Below are 7233 nucleotides of genomic sequence, written 5' to 3'. Positions count from 1 at the left end.
CTAGAGTTGTCTGCACCTGAGGAAGCAAAGTGAGGAGGGAAGGGATCCCTTGCAGAGCCATGGGCACTGGCGTTCCCTAAGCTCCAAGGAACTAGAACAGAGGTGGCAGGTTGTGGAGGTGGCTGGAGTGGACAGAAGATTAGTTACATTGAGCAAATAGTTAATGGCTTGAACAAATAAGTAAATATATTAAGGATATGGGAGCCGGTTTCTCACTGAGTTAGAAACATGGGAACACTGAAGGATGGAAAGAACCCTGAGGGGTTGAAATGAAATTGGAAGTATCAGATGAACTCCCAAGCTTTTAAATACATTTACTAGCTGGATGTAGAAATAGTTACAGGTATGGGAATATAGATGTATGCATATATTTACCAAGAGAACTAAGAAGCAATGACACCCTGGTAACAGTGAGCACACCCAGCATACAACCTTCAGAACACAATCTATAGACTACAATAGGAATCCATTACACCATGTTGACACAAGTCAATAAATGCATACATGAATAAATTGGGGTGGGGAGTGATCTTCCTTTAGAGAAAATGGAATTAATGGAAGTAGAAGGGCCGATAGAAATAATCACCACCTGACAACCATCACAGGATGTGGAGCAACAGGAATTCATTCATTGCTGGTGGGAATACAAAAATGTCACAGCTACTTTGGAAGACAGTTTGGTGGTTTCTTACAAAACTAAACATACTCTCACCATATGATCCAGCAATCACACTCTTTGGTTTTACTCAAGTGAGTTGAAAAGTTCACACAACAATCTGCACATGGATGTTTATCACAGCTTTATCCATAATTGCCAAATTTTGGAAGTAAGCAACGTCCTTCAGGATGTGATTGGATAAATAAGCTGTGGTACATCCAGACAAAGGACTATCATTCAAAGTTAAAAAGAAATGAGCTATTAAAAAAACATGGTGGAAATTTAAATGCATATTTCTAAGTGAAAGAAGCCAAGCTGAAAAGGCTACATAAAATATGATTTCAAGGATAGAACATTCTGGAAAAGCAAAACAAGGGAGACAGTACAAAGATCAGAGCTAAGAGGGAGAGAGGGATGCATGGGGAGGGATGAATAGGTAGAGCACAGAGGATTTTGAGGGCACTTAAAATACTCTGTGTGATCATATACTGGTGGAGACATGTCATGATGTATAAACATTTGCCCAAACCCAAAGAATGTGCAACACCAAGAGGGAGCCTATTCTAAACTACGGACTTTGGGTGAGAATGGTGTGTCAGTGTAGGCTCACTGATTGTAACACATGTACCATGCAGGTACCCAGATGTTGATATTGGGGGACACTGTGCATTTGGGGGCTGGGGTATATACAGGATATCTATACTTTCCACTCAATTTTGCTGTGAACCTAGAACTCTTCTAAAAAACAAAATCTAATAAATATGTATAAAATATATAAAACACCAAAAAAGTTTAAGATCTTTCAAATAGTCAAATGGCCTCATAAATAGCAGCAAGTCCTAGTCCTAGCAAACTTTTAAGGAAGATACAATCCTGTGTCCTATAAACTGTTCCACAACTTAATAAGCATCAAAAAACTTCTTCCCTCTTTTATGATTCCAACATGCATATATCTGAAATTAAATATTAGCATAGGGAATTCATTACTGAATTAAAAAGGAAAAATGCATCACACCGATAGGATTTTTCCCAGAAATGCAAGGATTGTGCAAGATTGATATAAATGAAACCCTAAAGCTAGATTGAAGAACATGAACGACCTGAATAAATGGAGAGACTTCAATGTCGTAGGATCAGAAGACCTAATTGGGTAAAGATATCGCTTTCTCACAGATCAATCTATACGTTTATAAATGTAATTTTAGTCAAAACACCAACAGGGTTTTTAGTGAGATTTGACAAGATTACTCTTTTAAAGTTCTTCTGAATTACAAATGCATGGGGATGGGTAGCCTGACTGACTCAGAAAGAGAAGCATGCAACTCTTGATATCGTGTCATGAGTTTGAGCCCTGTGTTGGGCGTTGAGATTACTTAAATAAATAAAAGAAAACAAAGAAGCAAAAAGAAATGCATGAGGATAACTAAGTCAATTTTGAAAAAGAATAATTAATCAGAAAAATTAAAAAGAAAATAAAATGAAAAAGAATAATTAGGAGGTATGTGAACCACCATTTATCAAAACACATTGAAGATAAGTAACTAAAATATTGAGGTGTTGGTGCAGAAACAGTCATCTCATTCAATAAAACAGAATGAAGCACAAAAATAAACCTGATTATTAAAATATTCATTCATCCAACAAGTGTTTATTGAATACTTATTATGTATCAGCACTGCTCTTGAGGCAGGTGGTACAAGAATGAACAAAACAGATCATATCTTTGCCTTCTTGTTGGGGAACACGAACTATGAGTGAATGGCAAGTACTTTTAAAAGGTGGTAGATGGAAATGGATGCAGCTGGAATCAGGATGGTCTCAGTGGAGGTGGCAAAAAGTGGTCAGATCCTGGATGTATTTTGGAGGTAGAGCCAGCAGGATATGCTCATTGGTGTTGATGTACAGTCTGTGAGAGAGAGCAATCAAGAATGAGACCAAGTTCTGGGGGTCAGACACTAGAAGAGCAGAGTACCCATCCACTGAGATGGGGGATATTTGGGAGGAAAGGGAGGGAACTCATGAGTTTGCTCATGGAGATGCTCAATGATCATCCAAGAGAGTATGTCCAATAGGTAGTTGAGCATATGGACATAGGATTAGGTGAAGGTCTTGGGCTACAGCTAGTTATGTGGATGTCAATCAACATATAAATAGTATTGAAATCCAGAGGATGGGGATCATGGAGAGGGTATAGACAGAGATGAAGACAGAGCCCTCGGCCCACGCATTGCAAGCAGATGGGAAGATGAGGGGTAATGAGTGAAGGACACTGAAAAGGAGAAGCCAGTGTAGCAGGAGGAAAACCAAGAGAGTGAGGTGTCTTGGGAAGGAAGGGAAGTAGGTCAAAGAGGGAGAAGTTCATGACCACAGGTTAGCCTAGTGTTTGTGGTCTACATACAACCACACCTGGAAGTAGCCCACAGCAACTGCCAGATAGTGGGAGAGAGTAGAACACTATCTACTCTGAAGGATTACCTTTATACATCACATGCCATTTTTTTTTAATTGAACAAAAAAAGACCTCTGGAGCAAATACGGTTAAAATTGTATTTACTTACTATTGATCTTGGTATTGGATTCATGAGTAGTCTGTTACATTTTTTTCGTTCTTAAAAATATCTCTAAAATGTTGCATAATAAAAAAGAAGAAAAGTCATTTATAAGTAAATATGTAGAATATATCTGCATAAAATATTTTTAGAATGATGTCCAAAACACTAGTAATTGGTTGTTACTAGTAGGCCAGCATGCTTTATTATGACTTTCTTTTTTTTTTTTTTTTTTTGTATTATGACTTTCAAGGGCCCTAGGCACTTCTACCTTCTTTGAAAAATAATAAAAAATATGTTTTATGATTGCCTTGATATAAAGATAAATATGATCTAGGCTGAGCTCATTATTATTGTGTTTTTTTCTGATTGTAAAAGAAATTACAATTAAAATATTTCCAGATTTTCAGGCCTCCTAAAAACACTGTGGTCACATGTGCCATACCTGTGTGCTCAGGAAGACGTGGATCCTGGATGCTGCGTGGAGAACTGGGGGTGGGAGGGGGAATTCCTTTTGCCTCTATACCTTTGGTTTTATTTGAATTGTTTAAATCAGTTATGTTTTATCCCTTTTTTAAAAGGAGGTAAAACCCACACATAAATAAGTAAAAGATGATTAACGTGATAGAAGTTCAGGCAAGGGTAGGAGACAATTCACACCTGACTCCATACAAATGGCCAGTGGCCATGAAAAGATGCTCAACCATACCATAATCGAGGAAAGGCAAATCATACCCATAAAAGTTGTTAACTGGCAAAAAGGAAAAATACTTTTCCAGTATTTTTGAAAAATGCTTTCAAGTGTTGACATGAGTGGGAACATGGGCCCTGTCACAAGGTGATGGGAGAGATTATCGGCTTAGTCTTTGAGAAGAGCAGTTTATTAGTGTTTATCCACACATGCAATGCAAAGACTCTTTGGCCAAGCATATTTATTCCAAGATAGGTAGCATTTTTTTCTCCTATGTGAAAAAAGATGCATGCACAAGTATATGCATTGCAGTATTGTTTAACTGAAAAATTAGAAACAGTCTACATGTTCCTTAATGAGGGAATTAATAAACCATGGTGTATACATCCTGCAAAAATGTTGATTAGTCATTAAAATAATACGATCAATATGTAGCAACACTATATCCTATGAAAGAAGCCAGTTGCAGAGCAGTAAGTATGAGCCTTGAGGATGTGTGTATGTGTGGAGGGGAATTGATAGAAGCCATCTGGAAGGATCCATACTTAACTCTGCACAATACTTATCTCTGGAAGGGGGATTGATAGAGGTGAGAAAGTAGGGGGTGATGAAAAAGGATTTTTACTATTTTACATACTTTCATAGGGCTTAATTTTCTTACAAAGTACATGCTTATGGGATAGTTAATATATTTTTTAAAATCAAGAAGTGGTTGCTGGGTGAGGCTGGGGATAGTTCTTGCTGATTAGGCCAGGGGGCTGAGGGTCTGGGAGAAGCCAAATCTGTGAGGTCTGGGGGCAGCTTCAGTTTGGGATTACAGAGCTTCAGGGTTTCAGAGTTGGAAAGGTCTGGGATCCTTCACCTGTACAGAAATGCAGCTAAAATACACAGGCTGCAGCCTCTTGAAGCCAGATGTGTGCCAGGCAGTTGCACAGACAAGAGAGGTGTTTTCATTCCGCTTTCACGACGAAGGCCCTAAGGTTCAGAGAGCTAACCCCGGGGGAAGCAGCAGAGTCCACTTGGAACCAAGGGTCCCAGCTGGGCTGCAAATCCTCCCAGGACGGCGGCCTTGCCAAGCTCCAGGTCTCCAAGGCTGGAACCTGGCAGCACCAGGATACCCCAAAATCGTGTGGAAATGGTGGCAACCAGGCGCAGGCCAGGGGCGATTCACAGCACTCATATCTAATGCTCAAGGAGAGGTGTGGATTTCCTGGGATTACGTTTGTCCTCAAGGCCTAATGATGATTTGAGTAGCGTCAGTGTTGGGGTGCATGTGAAGGGTGAGTGAGTGAGGGGACGGGACCCTAGAATGCAAACCTGAACAGGACAAAGGACAAAAGAGGGGAAAGTCAAACAGAGCCCCGAGCTAGGCTGGTCCTGGGAGTCCACCGCCCGCAGTCCCTGGGAAGCAGGCAATGTCCCATCCGGATCCCCCAAGGGCACAGCTTGGGTCTGGGGCTCCTTTCTCATCATGGCTCTCACATTCCCGTCAGTCATCCCTGCATGGCCCCTGCAGGAGCTGGCGTCCTCACTGGGGCTGCTGGTCAGGACACCCGGGCCTGAATCCACTCCATTTACCAGTGGGACCTCGGTTTCATCTCCTGTGACGTGGAGTTAATAGTAGCTACCCCGTAGGCTGGAGTGGGGTTGAAAAAGTTTAAAAGTCTTAGAGTTTAGCACCTTGGTGCCTGATAATCATGTGCCTTGATTTTCCCTAAAAAACGGGATTGGGGAAGACCATCCCAGCAGTGTGACCTGAAGCTCCAGGCTCACCAGTTCATCTGCAGAATGAGGCACCCCCCCCACCCGCCCTGTCCAGTGGTGGAGAATGGGGAACTGGGACAGTGGTCCTCAAACAGCCTGCGCTCTGGGGATGGGGAACAGACCCGGCTCCTGGTCTAGAAGCCCGTGGGCACCGGGCAGGCCACCTTCCTGGTGACTTCCTTTTCCCTGCATTGGGAGAAGCCTATTCAAGAATGAGTTGGAAGAGACGACCTTTGAAGGTGAGAGATTCTGGTGCATCTTCCTCATCAGCGCAGCTTGGCCTGGCGAGCAAGGGCCTCAGGACCCCTCCTCAGAGGCTTCTAATCTTGCCTGGGTGGACAAGGGGCAAGGTCACCTGGGGCTGGGGGTTCCTGAGTTTCACAGTCAGGGCACCAGGAAGGTGACATCACAGATCCATGTGTCTTTCCTGCCAGGACTGCAGCCTCTGGTGAGCTCGGCCCTTGGTTTCCTGGCCTCTGTTCAACTCTGACCTTGAGCTGCCTTAATTAATGGTGAAGTCAAAACCCTGAAGCAGAGTGGCAAAGTTTAAGATCTCTCTCTCTCTCTCTCTCTCTCTCTCTCTCTCTCTCTCTCTCTCTCTTCTTACAGAGAAATTGGGCAAGGGCAGGGGGATGAATGCAGGTCTTAACACAAGCTAAGGACAAACACTTGTAACCAACTAGAATGGCACTCACCAGCCCCAAGCTGCCAAACCGAGGATGGTGGCCTGAAACATTTCAGCATCTGGATTAATCATTGGGTGTTTCCCCCAGGTCTGCCCTTCCTCTGGTCACAGGGCGCACATCCCTCGGGCAGGTGGGCTTCCTGGTGAGACAGGTGCATGTGCCCTCACCATCACCTCAGAGTTCACCTGAATGTTCCTGCTCCCTGTCCAGGAGGCTCTCTGCTCCCCGCCCTGCCCTTTCTTTCCTCAGCTGGGAATGACAAGCTCGCCTTGGAAACCATGTCCTTATTGTGCTGTCAAGCTGGGGTCCGGCCACGTGGTGCCCATTTCCCTCCCCGGCCACTAGCATCTAATGCATCATCATGGGAAGGGGCAGCGGGCCCTGTGCTGGGCTCCCGTGCTGCTCTCAGGAGATCTTCATACCTTCTGGGGTTGGGGTGGGGTGGGGGGCTCCACAACACCTACTTCACAGGGGAGGAGACCGGGGCTGACAGAGTGTAGTGGATTGGATAGTGGCCCCAAAAAGATAGGTCCAAGTACTTAGTACTTGGAATGTGACCTTGTTTGCCAATAGGCCTTTGCAGATGTATTAAAGTAAGGATCTTGAGATGGTCTTGAATTGGGTTGCGGGGGGACCTTATATCAGGAGAAAGGAGAGGGAGGATTGGGACATCGAGAGGAGAGACAGGGAAGGATGTCTCTGTGTGGCCATGTGACGACAGAGGCAGATGCTGGCGTCGCTCAGCCCAGAGCCAACGGTTGCCGGGAGCCACCAGGAGCCAGAGAAGAGGCATGGATTCTCCCTCAGAGCCTCCAGGGGGAACCAACCCTCCCAACACCTCGCTTTTGGACTCTGGCCTCCAGAACCACGAGAGAATAAACTCCT

At 44.0% G+C, this 7233-nt stretch overlaps 1 long non-coding RNA gene across 1 annotated transcript; it reads right to left on the bottom strand.

Annotated features, from left to right (window-relative positions):
- Window positions 1-2292: 2292 nt before the first annotated feature.
- On the bottom strand, window positions 2293-6587 carry LOC140612092 (uncharacterized). Its single transcript, XR_012013403.1, has 3 exons — window positions 6358-6587; window positions 3217-3279; window positions 2293-2564 (listed from the first exon to the last, which is right to left on the bottom strand). It is a non-coding gene; the product is annotated as an uncharacterized lncRNA (long non-coding RNA).
- Between the last annotated feature and the right edge of the window lie 646 nt (window positions 6588-7233).

The sequence above is a fragment of the Canis lupus genome, chromosome 20 (genome assembly GCF_048164855.1).
Source record: "Canis lupus baileyi chromosome 20, mCanLup2.hap1, whole genome shotgun sequence".
Classification (NCBI taxonomy): domain Eukaryota; kingdom Metazoa; phylum Chordata; class Mammalia; order Carnivora; family Canidae; genus Canis; species Canis lupus.
Note: the sequence above shows the minus strand (reverse complement) of the source record. Positions and strands in the feature narration are given on the sequence as shown.